Below are 14,136 nucleotides of genomic sequence, written 5' to 3'. Positions count from 1 at the left end.
TTTTCAGAACGTTTTTGGGGCTTTAAGTCTGTGGAACTGGTTCACGTATATACAAATACAGATGTGCTGTAGACATGACTAATGGGAGCAATACATTTTCAATGTTTATGATAAGTATATTTATAATTTTAAAGGGGAACTCCTGGTTTTTCAAACTATCTGCATAATTCCGTGTTTGAGATGTAATCAAAGTGATTCTGAGTGATTTGGTGTGAAATGGTTCAGACGTCTTTACAGTGGTGGTGATGGGAACCAGGGGGTCACCATGACTACAACACAAATATAGTCATTTTATTTACCATCCAGAACCACCAGAGAACCTACACGAGTCTTCTGAGTTTATATGGAATGTTGATGGAGGAAAATCTGAAAAAAAGTTTTAGGTTTAGGGACTACTTTGCTTTACAATGCCCTGCATGTGTCCCTCCACCATGAATGTACTGTAGAAATATGTTAAAGACCAAAACTTTGATTTAAACCTCTAATAAAACAGCGTCTCAGTCATCAGGCAGTGAATTCATAACCAGTTCATGTAGGAACTTTCTGTGAGGAGCTTTTAGAGGTGGACGTCTGGTTCCTATCACCACCACTGTGAACGGTTCTGACTAGGTAAGTTTATCCAGAACGGAGTGTTTTACACCAGACCACTTAACCATGTAGAGATTTTGGAAAATAGGTGAAATTCCCCTTTACGGCATGCATTCATGAATTGTGAAATCCTTACTCCTCCTTTTATTCCTTTCAGCCCTTACATATACAGAACTAATCCTGCGCTATTTTTCTTAGAAGAAGGAAAACGCAGACCACTGCTTTTAGAAGGTTAATAGCTGGAAACATGATGTTAGATGAAGAAAATACAGCCAAAGTTATGTTGCCTTGCAACAGTACATTATAAACAAAGTCTGACACAGTTGGAGATGTTTGCTTGTTTCTTTGTTTTTATTTGTGTTAGATTTGGAATTGATTTGAAAATGTACCAAGTGTAATGCTTTAAAGCTTTTCTATTCTAAGCGCTAAAGAGCTGCTGTACTTGTGAAGGTTAGACATGGTTGATGTAGTCAGGAGTAGAAGCCACAGCTGGACTATCGTTCCTGTCAACTGCGGCATGTAGATTACCCATAATCCAGCAGCCTTTTGGACATCACTGTACGCTTAGGCACACAAGACACTGTGCTTAGAAACAGTGAAGTTCAACGGTAGATTCATGAGTTGGGTCTTTGTGGGATGCAAATCTGAGTTTCTAAGGAGTGAGCCCAAGTTCCGTCTTGAGTCTGTGGGGGGTGATACCAAGTCTTAAGTCACTGAGATTTGAGTCTGAGACAAGTATCGAGTCTCTGACATTTGAATCTGAGACTAGTCTCAAGTCTCTGAGATTTGAGTCCTAGTCAAGTCTCAAGTCTCTGAGGTTTGAGTCTGAGATGAATCTCAAGGCTCTGAGATTCGAGTCCAAGTCAACTCTTGAGTCTCTGAGATTCGATTTCAAGATGAGTCTTCAGTCTCTGAGATTTGAGTCCTAGTCAAGTCTCAAGTCTCTGAGGTTTGAGTCTGAGATGAATCTCAAGGCTCTGAGATTCGAGTCCAAGTCAACTCTTGAGTCTCTGAGATTTGATTTCAAGATGAGTCTTCAGTCTCTGAGATTTAAGTCCTAGTCAAGTCTCAAGTCTCTGAGACTTGATTCTGAGACATGTTTCTAGTCTCTGCGATTCGAGTCCAAGTTGAGTCTTGAGTCTCTGAGGTTGGAGTCTGGGTGCAAATGTGAATCAAATCTCTGGAGACTGAGCCTGATTAAATTCTCGAGTCTGTAGAGTGTAAGTCGGAGTCAAGATTTGAGTCAATGTCAAGTCTCAAGTCTCTGGGATTTAAGTCCGAGTTGAGTGTCGAGTCTGAGATTAAAGCCAGAGTCGATTCTTGAATGTCTGAGATTATGGCCATGCTGAGTCTTGAGTCCCTAAAATTTTGGACTAAGTCGTGCATCTGAGATTTGAGTCAAGTCTCTGAGATTTGCGTCTGAGTTGAGTCTTTAGTCCCTCAGATTAAAATCTGAGTCAAGTCTCTGATGTTTGCTTCCCAAGTCGAGTCTCTGAGATTAGAGGTGCATCTCGAGTCTCTGAGATTGGAGTCTGAGTCGAGTGTCTGAGATTCGATTCCAAGCCAAGGCTCTTAAGATTTGAGTTTGAGACGAGTCTCTGAGATTTGAACCAGAGTCGAGTCTCGAGTGTCTGAGATTGGAGTCTCATGACTTTTACATTAGAAAAAGCTTCAGAAGCAGAATCTGAAACTCAAACTTCAGCTAGATTGATTGACAACTTCATAATAGCTCATTTCACGAGTTGTAAGTTTGAGTCCAAGTTGTAAGTCTGGAGTCTCTTCTCTGATTAGAATCACCCACAGTTTACTCCTTGCTGGACGGACGAGGGGTCGAAGTGTCTTTCCCCTCTCAAGTCACCCATAAGTTGTTTTTGTTCTCGGAAGCATATCGTCCCACTGTTAACCTCAATTGGAAAGCATGCGAGGACTCTTCCCAGCTTCGCAAAACAAAGCCAGAGTTCTTCATAATGATTTATTTATTTACTCAAAAAAATAGTTTCTGCTGCGCTCGTTCACATAGGTGTTTCCAGGCCCTTGGTGGAAGAGCGTTCAGCTCTCCAGTAAGTGGATTTATAGCGAAGGAACCGCGGCTCTAGTTGTCGGCGAGGATTTGTATCCCGGGTATGTTTTCCATACAAAGCCATGCGAATCCACATCTTAATTTCTTCAGTCTGCGATGTTCATTTTAATAATTAAGTCGGAGGCCGAGCTATTTCCTGGGATTCCTCCGTCCAAAGCCAGTTCCTACCGCTCTCTGCTGAGAAGCACATTCACAGCACGCTGCATGTCTGTAGCACACCTGTTGCATTTTGTGCCTTTTGCTAAGCTTGCCAAAAAAACATTCCTTGGAGCTCTAAAACAGGAGAACCACTGTTGGCTCCCTAAAGAACCTTAAAGCGAGAGGTAAGCCGGCTGTGAAGAAACTTGTGGTAACACTTTACACACTTAAAGATGGTTCTTTAATCTTCTTATTTAGTAAAGCAAATGGTTCTATATAGAACCCTGAACATTCAAAGAACTCTTTCCATGATTAAAGCGTCCACAGTTTAAAAAGATGGTTCTTTACAGGTTCTTTAGTAAAGCAAAAGGTTCTTTATAGAGCCATAAACACTTAATGAACCATATGCATTTCCTTTAAATCTTTGAAGGCCAGATTGCAGAGTGCTGTAGATGGTTCTATATAAAACCTTTTTTATTAAGGGTTCTTTATAGCACCAAAAATGGTTGTGCTGTTGCTACGATGTCAAGCCTGTAACAATTGCAGCACCCTTTTTGGTGCTATATAGAACCATACACTACACATTTTCCATCAACCCGAAGAACCATATCGTAATGCAGAGAACCGTTTAATCATGCAAAGGGTTCTTTAAGTGTTCATAGTTCTATATAGAACCATTTCCTTTACTAGAGAACCTTTGAGGAACCATAATTTTTCAGAGTGTGCTTTGCATGGTGAAATGGTTCTTCAGATAATGGAGGATGTGCTTTATATGTAGAACCTAGGGTTCTATATAGCACCAAAAAGGGTTCTTTTATTAAGACAATCATGGGTACTTTCAAAGGGTTCTTTACTACAGAACCTTTAAAGAGCCATTGTTTTTAAGAGGGTACTTGGTGAAATGTTTCTTCTATTAAGACAAATATGACATTTAACAATAGCAGAACCAATTTTCGTGCTATGAAAAACTCTTTTCCAAAAAGGTTCTATATAGAACCATCTGCAGCACATTCACCGTCAACCTTTCACCATGCAAAGCATCATTTTTTGTGAAGGGTTCTTTGAGTGTTCATGTTTCCATTTAGAACCATTTTCTTTACTAAAGAACCTTTGACCAACCATCTTATTTAAGATTGTAGGGCTGCACTTATAAGGCTGCACAACACTTATTAAACCCTATATGACAACTGACATAGAACTTCATGAACATTAAAAAAGACCCAATCATAGATATCAGAAAGAAACCTGTTTATGTTGCCCTGATAGCGCCGCCTTTATGACTGAAACAAGCCTTTATAAATGTTCATAAGGAAGGTTTTTGCCAGTATGACCTTAAGTAGACGTTGCATAGTCTTATGAACGATGCCTCACTCTAAAGTGTTTCCAAGCTTTTTAAAAGCTCAGAGAACATCAGTATAGGCCTAAAGGTTCTGTAGCAATTAAACGCTTGCCAAGAACCATATAAAAACCTTCATATTTTAAACTGACAGCTTTGGAATCGCTTTTTACGCTCGTTCTGGACGAATGGGCGCTTTTTCTTCAACCAAACCTGCAGTTGATTGTGAACTTTCAGGCTTTTGAATTTGCACCACAGGGAAAGATACGGACTTGGCACAATCAGATTACATGTTGATGTTTGGAATGAAAAGTGAGCGCGTCCTCTATGGGGATCACTATTCCGGGAACACTAATTATTATTTATTTGCTGAGTTTGAAATGGCTCATATCCTACATTTTTCCTTTTGGCATTTGTGAAGCTTTATGTACCAGAAAATGTTGGTCATAATGCATTTTTACGTGGCTATTTTCCTCTCCTCACCCCTCAGAACTACACAAGGCTGTTTTTACGGCTGTGCTTTTGTGACTGGTATATGCAAATGAGCCCTCTTTTTATTGGCTGACCTGAAATGCAGAAAGCACTCTCTCAGCTGAAACACTCTTTATAGCCTCATCATAAATGGGCGGAGCTAAACTGCAGTATAACTGGGTTTAGCAGCTTAGTTTCCATATATGGACTGTATGTTCTGTACAGTAAACTTCAGCAATGTTTACATACTGCGCCAAACATGGGAAATTCAGTTTGCCATGCTGTTTAACATGTTGGAAGAAAATGTGGCATGTGCCCAAATATTTGCACTGTTCACTGTTCACTGTGTCAAATTCAGAAATTAATAGAAATTTAGCACTGAAACTTGTAGAAATGCCACGTTTAAGTGCACACTTAGTACTTGTTTGCTAAAAAAGATCCAGCCATGTGCCAAATGTAAGTCTATTCCCTGTAAATGATGTGTTCACTTATTTGTAATCAACAAAACATGTCTTTTGCACTTTCTCACAAGAGACAAGCCCACGCAGAGTGGGCTTCATTTGGGTGGGTGAAGCTGGCACTGGTTTAAACTTCTGTGCGATTCTCACTTGAGACCAGGCTCGTAAATGACGTCTTGGAAGTCTAATTTCCTGCACGTTTTCTAACACAGGCTTACCTAAGTTGCACTTGGCCACCTTTGATCCTTCATGAAAGCAGAGACCTCATCCACGACCGTCTCACGTACTCAGAAAACCACCCGCTGTGGTGTTAGAACTGTTTCAGCTCAAGTTTAAGCTTGATAAATGTTCCCATAAGCACGTTATTGTCAAATCGCCTCTCCGCTGGACGTTAACCAAGACTGAATTTAAAAGTTTAGAACTTGGGAGTGTGTTTGGAGAGTGTGTGCAGGTGGAATGTTCTTCCCGGCTGGCGCAAGTGAGTAGGAAGGGGGGGGGTACAGTGGGAGAGCGGGCTCAGGGAGTAAATATGAGAACGGTCACGTTGGCGTTTCTTCGTCAGGTTGAGTGCAGCCTGTGTGCGTCGTCCTCCTTCCCCACAAGCATCTGTCAGACACATAGATCTGGGATGTTATTCTGTTAGAAATAAATCTGAGAGGAAGCGACAGGCTCAAGTATGTGTGCTGCAGGACGGTGCTTAGGGCTAAAGCAGCTTCTTCTTCAAGTGTTTAAACATTAAAGCACTGCTTGTGAAAACTGCTGTTGATAGGGCTGAGCTTTTAACTCACTGTAGTTAACTTTTACATGACTGTCATCTTGCTGTATATAATAATTAGGACTGTATTTCGATTATTAATCACGATCATTCTCATTATTCTCTGAGGTTGGTTGCGATTAATCGCATTAATGTGGTTGATCAAAGTGATCACATTATCTTGATTCGCTAATTACAATCACATTTTGTGCAGTCGTGATCAATCACATTATTTTGTGTTGTTTGCTACAATTAATCGCATTATTTTGGGTAGTTAATCATGATTAATCGCATTTATTTGCTCAAATTGGACCCAAAAGTAAGATTTTGTTCCATTTAAAAAGCGGTGCACTGTGTTATAGCTATATGAGTGGTCAGCAATTAGCCTTTTAGAATGTATTTATTACTTTAATTGTTCAATGTAATTTAATTTATATAATTATAATTTTAAAACATTGTTTTAATTGTGTAAATGAAGAACCTGGACATGAAAAATCACGTGACTTCGGAGTGATTTCCAGTTTTCCCGTTTTTAACACCGACGTCCAGTGACAGCAGCAGCATCTCATGTTCCAATCAATGAGTGTACATATTTTATATATATCAGATATCATATATTCAGTCAATGAATGCATGTATCATATCTGTCATTTATGCACTCAATTGTTCCAGCCCCTCCTCCGTTGGTTCTAATTACAATTACATTCTGTATTACTGGTTTGAGAACTTTTTTCACAATTTTTTTTAGGTTTTATGTGTGATTGTCTTATTCTTTGAACTCACTCAACCTATCACTGTTGTCTCTGCTGTTGGCATGGTGACAACCAAGATGTCAAACAGGCTGCGTCCCAGCAATTAAAACTCTCTGGGCTGCTTTTGCCCTTTCAAAATGGAAAGTTGCCCCAATGTCACTGTTTTCTAGTTTGCGAAGAGCAAATGACACCTTTTGTCACTTGCAGATATTCTACCCATTTCATAGCTTTTGCCATGACATGAACAACACAGTGTATTTTTTCATTTTCATGGAGTTCAGTGTGTAATGGCCTAAACAGCTGCATCACCTTGAGGCCTGGCCACATGAGAATGCACACATAAGCATTCCAGCCCTATAGGAGATGATAGTACCTGCTTAAAGAAAAATTTCCCAAGAAAAACAACATAGAACACTTTGTGATGCTAAAGCAGAGATTTACTAACAAAGTGTTACAAACACAGTAGACTTTGACTCGCAGGTTGCCAGATCTCCATAACTGGATGATATACAGACATTCAAGTCTGATTCCTGCCAGAAAATAAAAGCATAAAAGGAAAGAAAGTGTAGCGTTTGCTGCCAGGATGTGTTTACTTCGCTATGGCTATGACTCTTGTTTGTCTGTCTTTTCATTCCATTTTAATTATGGAGTCCGGATTTTTTTTCAAATCTGACTTTTGTTAATGATCACCAAGTCACATATCTGTAGCATCACTGAGGTATTTTTAGTATTTACAATCAAGCTGCCCCTTCATTTACATTACTACCCACATTTTGTCCACATGAAAACAGTGAAAACAGTCCCTACTCTGGAAAGCTTTTCAGTGACTTGTGTTGTTTTTGTGTGGATTGGAATGCAAGAAAAAATCTATGTTTCCAGAAACATCCAGGTATGTGTGGACGGGGCCTGAATCTAAAGCCCTTGGAGTCAGTCCTAATCACACTGGGCCACCATTTGTTTCTCTCCCCTTCTCTCCTGCACTCCATCACTCAAAAATGTGTCAGAAGCATAATTACAGCACAATCAATCTTTGTATTCGGAGCCGTATTAAGTATCAACGTATTTCTCGCACCTCTGCGTACCGAGTATTAGTCTAGACACTTCCACTGGCGTTCAGCGACGAGGGGCTCAGACCCTCACCCTCGGCCAGAACCGTTAGCCTGTTTTACGACAACAGACATTAATGACACGCCGCTGACGAGGAAAAAAGCCAGGACCAGATTAAAGGAAAGAAAAGCAAGAGAATTAAGAATGCGAGAGAAAAGTTCTGGATGCAAAGGGATCACTCTTTGAACGCTGCCGCTTGGCATCAGCCTGGGTCCAGAACTTCAGAGGAACCCTAATCCATTAATTCTCCTCTTCGTTGACGCCAGGTTGGCCGCGGTTGAAGGCGGGTGAAATCACGTCCAGATCAAACGGCACACCTCTGCTGCCATTTGCGGTTCTTCACGACGGATTGGCCCGTATAATCTTCAACCTGATTATCTGCTGCCGGGGACGTCGTGTGCTGTGGAGCACCTCCCAGGAGCTAATCCTTTGAGGAGCGCTCGCCTGCCAGTGCTGGCTGCACCGCCTGCCTAATAGAATTAATTTGACACCTCTGCTGTGTCTCGTGGTGTGTTGGCTGAAGGTAGCGTTAATGGATTCCAATGTGCCGCTCGCCACGGTGTCTGCGGTCCCAGGCAGACTTTAAGGCTATAGGGTTATGCAGCCTGCTCAGAGAAAGGAGAGGAAAGATCTTGCTCCTTACAGATGTAACGTGGCTCACAGGCCCCCTACGCTGTCCTCAAGAGCCCCAAGCAGTTCACAGTTTTGAAAGAGCCAGGATAAGGCGAGCCTGGCCACTTCCTCTCCTCTCATAGAGCCCTGAAGTCATGCCCATATTGAGAAGTCCAGGTCTAAGCTGATTTACTCAGAAAAATGAACAACTTTTTTCTAAATCACTGTAAAATCAGCTCCAAAGCTGACAGGTTTTGACAAACCTTTTTTCCTGAAACGATGAGGTCATTACAGAGCTGAAATGTTTGTAAAGGGCACATTAATACTGCTGCACACGGTCACCATAAGACTGACCAAAATACCCCACACAAACTGACAGGCATTACAGCTACTGAGAGCTGATTGGTTAGTGTTACTGCTACTGAGAGCTGATTGGTTAGAGTTACTGCTACTGAGAGCTGATTGGTTAGTGTTACTGCTACTGAGCACTGATTGGTTAGTGTTACTGCTACTGAGAGTTGATTGGTTAGTGTTACTGCTACTGAGAGCTGATTGGTTAGCGTTACTGCTACTGAGAGCTGATTGGTTAGCGTTACTGCTACTGAGAGCTGATTGGTTAGCGTTACTGCTACTGAGAGCTGATTGGTTAGTGTTACTGCTACTGAGCACTGATTGGTTAGTGTTACTGCTACTGAGAGTTGATTGGTTAGTGTTACTGCTACTGAGAGCTGATTGGTTAGTGTTACTGCTACTGAGAGCTGATTGGTTAGCGTTACTGCTACTGAGAGCTGGTTGGTTAGTGTTACTGCTGCTGAGAGCTGATTGGTTAGTGTTACTGCTACTGAGAGCTGATTGGTTAGCGTTACTGCTACTGAGAGCTGATTGGTTAGCGTTACTGTTACTGAGTGCTGATTGGTTAGCGTTACTGCTCCTGAGAGCTGATTGGTTAGCGTTACTGCTACTGAGAGCTGATTGGTTAGTGTTACAGCTACTGAGAGCTGAGTGGTTAGTGTTACTGCTACTGAGAGCTGATTGGTTAGCGTTACTGCTACTGAGAGCTGAGTGGTTAGTGTTACTGCTACTGAGAGCTGATTGGTTAGCGTTACTGCTCCTGAGAGCTGATTGGTTAGCGTTACTGCTACTGAGAGCTGATTGGTTAGTGTTACTGCTACTGAGAGCTGATTGGTTAGCGTTACTGCTACTGAGAGCTGATTGGTTAGTGTTACTGCTACTGAGAGCTGATTGGTTAGCGTTACTGCTACTGAGAGCTGATTGGTTAGTGTTACTGCTACTGAGAGCTGATTGGTTAGAGTTACTGTTACTGAGAGCTGATTGGTTAGCGTTACTGCTACTGAGCGCTGATTGGTTAGTGTTACTGCTACTGAGAGCTGATTGGTTAGCGTTACTGCTACTGAGAGCTGATTGGTTAGCGTTACTGCTACTGAGAGCTGATTGGTTAGAGTTACTGCTACTGAGAGCTGATTGGTCAGCATTACTGCTACTGAGAGCTGATTGGTTGGCATTTGGGTACTAAAAAGTGCTTCAGCTTGACTTTTTTTTTTTTACTTGAATTTTTTTGCACCATCTTGAATATCTTCAACAGCATTTACTTTTAGATATGAACATGTTAAAAAGGGTTCCTTAGACCGATGCCATAGACCAGTGCTGCCTAAAGTGTGGTCAGCATATAGTATAACTTAATATATTCTCATTATCTTTTAAAAACATGTCTGAAGTGCTTTAGCAACAAAATACACAGAGTTGAAACCTGATTTGAAACCTTCCTTCTAGATTTCTATATTGTTTTGTCTCTTTTTGGCCTTTGGCCTACTAACACAGCAATTTGGCCAAGCAAGACAAGACGCTACCCTGAAAAACCACTGTTGGTTCCCCAGAGAACCTTTCAGTGCTCTCTTTAAAGACTTGTATCCATTGAAAAGTGCTCGAAAGTCTGAGTCTTTCCAAAAAAAACTATTTTAACACACTTTGATTGTCAAAACTGTGTACACTGTGTTAGCAAAGTGCAGCACAGAGTGTTTCTGCTAAAAGTAGGCCACTGTTAATCACAGCACCATGACCCGAACTCCGTGTGTCGCGCTCTGCTCGGCTTCTGGACCGCTGGCAGGCTCCGCGCTGGAATGCAGGAATGCTAGTGGAGATAAGAACCTTCATTTAGCCACATTAATTTATCCCTCTCATTCACAATCAGGAGCTGTTAACAGATTTGACATTTTATCAGCTGTATCTTTGGCATGTTGTTACTGATCACACTCCCTCTCCAGCCCCACCATAGCCCCCACCACCACCACCAACCTGTCAACCCTCCCCATCCCCAACCCGTGCTTATACGCACACAGAAAACAGCACAGCGCTGCTGGGAAATCACTGAGTTACACATCAAGGCTGCTCTGTGTTAGTGAGCACTTGAACAATGTCGGAAGTCAACATACACTCACCTGCCACTTTATTAGGTACACTAGTGAAAGGTTGGACCCCCTTTTGCCTTCAGAACTGCCTTAATTCCTCGTGGCAGACTTTCAACAAGGTGTTGGAAACGTTCCTCAGAGATTTTGGTTGGTTGAGTTCCTGCTGTCTTTCTATCATCTGGAACCAGTCTGCCCGTTCTCCTCTGACCTCTCACATCAACAAGGCATTTTCGTCCACACAACTGACCGCTCACTGGATATTTCCTCTTTTTCGGACCGTTCTCTGTGAACCCTAGAGATGGTTGATCGTGAAAATCCCAGCAGATCAGCAGTTTCTGAAATACTCAGACCAGCCCGTCTGGCACCAACAACCACGCCACGTTCAAAGCCCCTTAAATCCCCTTTCTTCCCCGTTCTGATGCTCGGTCTGCACTTCAGCAAGTCGTCTTGATCACCTCTACAGGCCTGAATGCAGTGAGTGGCGGCCGTGTGATTGGCTGATTAGCTATTTGTGTAAACAAGCAATTGAACAGGTGTACCTATTAAAGTGGCCGGTGAGTGTATCTGTGGGCGTTGAGAGCGCTCTTCAGTACACTTGATAGATTTGTGAGCTTCCCTTAAAGAGCACTTAACTCAAAAGTGTTAACTTGTTAGCATAGTTGCTAAGCTTGAAAATGACTCATGCTATCTAGGATATTTGGACGTCCATCAACTGATCTACATTTCCATTAATGCATTTATAAGATGGTCTAATCCAGAGTGATTTACAGTTTCATCAGATTACAGAGGGTGGCAAATGCAGTGTTAGGAGTCTTGCCCAAGGACTTTTACTGGCCTGCTAAATTAGAACCTTTAGGAACTCTTTAGATCCTATTAGGAAACCATATCATATACATCTGGAATCAGTCCCAGAGCAACTGTTAAACCATTAGAGTCAAAACCATTAGATCAGACCATCAGAATGCAGAGAGAACAATTAGTGACTACTAGACATCACCAAAAACTTTCAGTTTTTACATTATTTGTAAACTTTCACTTTTTACATTATTTGGCTGACACTTTTATCCAGAGCGACTTACAACTTGATCATTTTTACACAGGTAGGCCAAGGTGGTGTTAGGAGTCTTGCCCAAGGACTCTTATTGGTATAGTGTAGGGTGTTTACCCTGGTGGGGATTGAACCCTAAATAGCCTTATATTCTCACAATAGCCTTATAATGAGAAATGCTAGTTATATTGATAACATTTACACACATTAAAAATGTTGTCAAAATATGTGTTAAATGTTGTTATCAGTGTTTTTTCATTTGCTATAAATTTCTGAAGTTTATATGACGATTTAATTGTTTGAATTTTGATGCATATAGACAATTAGTATCTCTGTTGTCATGCAACATGATGGGTAGGCATGTAATCGAGGATGTATTGGATGGATAGATAAGGATTTTGTACTTTTTCAGCTAGAGAATGGTTTTTAATCATTAAAGTAACAGTGCTCTTTCATTTCTGCCAAATTCCTGACCAGCAAAAAACACCCATGTGTTTAATTTGGTGCACTTCATCTAAATAAAATAAAAAAGACACCATTTTATCAAACAAACCAGGTGCTAAATACTGTACATGCAGCATGCGTGTTTGCTTTATTGCTTCCACACTGCAAAGCTGACTACACATAATGTAGTCGACACATGTACATTTTCTTGTTATGAGGTTGTTTTAAGAATATTCCAAGATTTTTTAAACTATTTCTAGGCTTGTTTTAAGTAATTAGGCCTTATTAAAAGTGTCTTTTTCCATTGGCGGATCTTTTTACTTGTTTAATACTCTTCATGTCTCATAATGAGAAATATTACACATACTGACTACATGACTGCATGTAAGAGGTTTTCATTTCCTTAGACATCATTTTTTTGCAGTGTGTCTCAGTAAGACGTTAAAATAAAGTACTAAATCCGTATGAATAACTGTCGTCGGGAATCTGCTGCCAACTCTGGCAGCCATTCGTTTGTGCCATCATGACAGCGCAACTATTTGCACTATGACCACAAATTCCAAAGCGAATGGAAACGTGAGGATCGTTTGTAAGATATTTCCACTTCTACGGAGATCGTGCCAAATTTGAAACAAAGAGCCACACTCCAACGAGATTTTGTTCCAGAACGAGGCTGGCCTGCCTTCAGGTTGGCCAGGGAGCCAATGCGGGCTCTTTTTCCGGACAATACGTTGACATGGTCCCTGGCTGGAATGCGCCTGGTCATGTGGTTTGATTCTCCAATTTCCCAGCTCTACAATGAATCACAGCATGTAAGGGCCAAAAAAACGAACCCTAGTAAATCCAATCTCTTATAAAACGTTACATCTGCAAGACATTCTGAGTGGCTTGTCAGTGTTTGTTTTATGATTATCATAAAGTGCCCCCAAATCACCGCGCCCCCTCCAGGGCATGTTTGTGTTGCACTTTATTTTATCTGCAGTGTGTCAAGCCACGTTTTATACAGCCTAATTGTGGACAAATGAAAGAGAGGGGCCACTGTTTGTCTACATGTCTCCCTATATAACAATACAGGCTTGATTAGAAACACCAGCAACTTACATATCATTCAGCTTTAATAGGTGGGATGCAGAATATGTTAAGCAATGTTTCTCATGATCTCCCTGGGAGTTTAAGGGTTCCAAAGCTGCACTGCAGGACCGTTTTGGGTTTCATTCATGACTGTTTCCTAACCAGAACAGGCATGAGTTTGGTGCGCACTGCCTGAATTGTTGAACTGAAAGGCCCTAGAGGTTAAACCTATAAACCTATTGGCCAACAGTACACCAAAAGTAATTATGTGTCCACTACAAAGTCTGCAAGGGCATGGAACTGAAGGCCCGACCACACCCATGATGTTGAGGCCTGACCCAACCAAGCGTGGCTGGTGCTGCCTAATTTGAAACATGAACCTGAACATTTTCGTTCTCAGTACAGACAATGTAAATGTACCAAACAGTCCTTAAGGTATTGAGTTTGAATGGTTCACTACGTTCACTTTCCCAGAGGAATGGTGCAAATCTGCATAAAGTAAAGCCAAGTGGCAAATTAGGACAGCAAAATACAATTAAGAGTCACTGACTGACTGACTGACTGACTGATATCCATTGTTGAAATACACATGAGATAAGCCCCCAAAAAACAAACAGCATAGACCTGCACAGCTTGTCACCAGTAAAACCAGCTTATGTTATGTTTTGGATGCTGATATGCTGGTCAGCAACAATGGAAGTCATTATGCTGGTTTCCAGCAAAACCAGTAGCATTGCTGTCGGAAGAAAACCTTGTATCTCCATTTTTGTCGTTTTTCAGTTTTTTACATAAGTTGAAAATGTCTTTTGCCCTTTATTTTGTGTGTAAATGTCAAGAGGAATGGACCAAAA

General features: G+C 41.3%; 1 protein-coding gene across 4 annotated transcripts in view; it reads left to right on the top strand.

Moving 5' to 3' along the window:
• The window catches only part of elna (elastin a), a 139,199-nt gene that overhangs the window by 856 nt on the left and 124,207 nt on the right, over positions 1–14,136 (top strand). The gene's annotated exons all lie outside the window — the stretch shown is intronic.

Source organism: Pygocentrus nattereri, chromosome 19 (assembly GCF_015220715.1).
Source record: "Pygocentrus nattereri isolate fPygNat1 chromosome 19, fPygNat1.pri, whole genome shotgun sequence".
Taxonomy (NCBI): Eukaryota; Metazoa; Chordata; class Actinopteri; order Characiformes; family Serrasalmidae; genus Pygocentrus; species Pygocentrus nattereri.
This window is presented reverse-complemented; position numbering and strand designations above follow the sequence as displayed.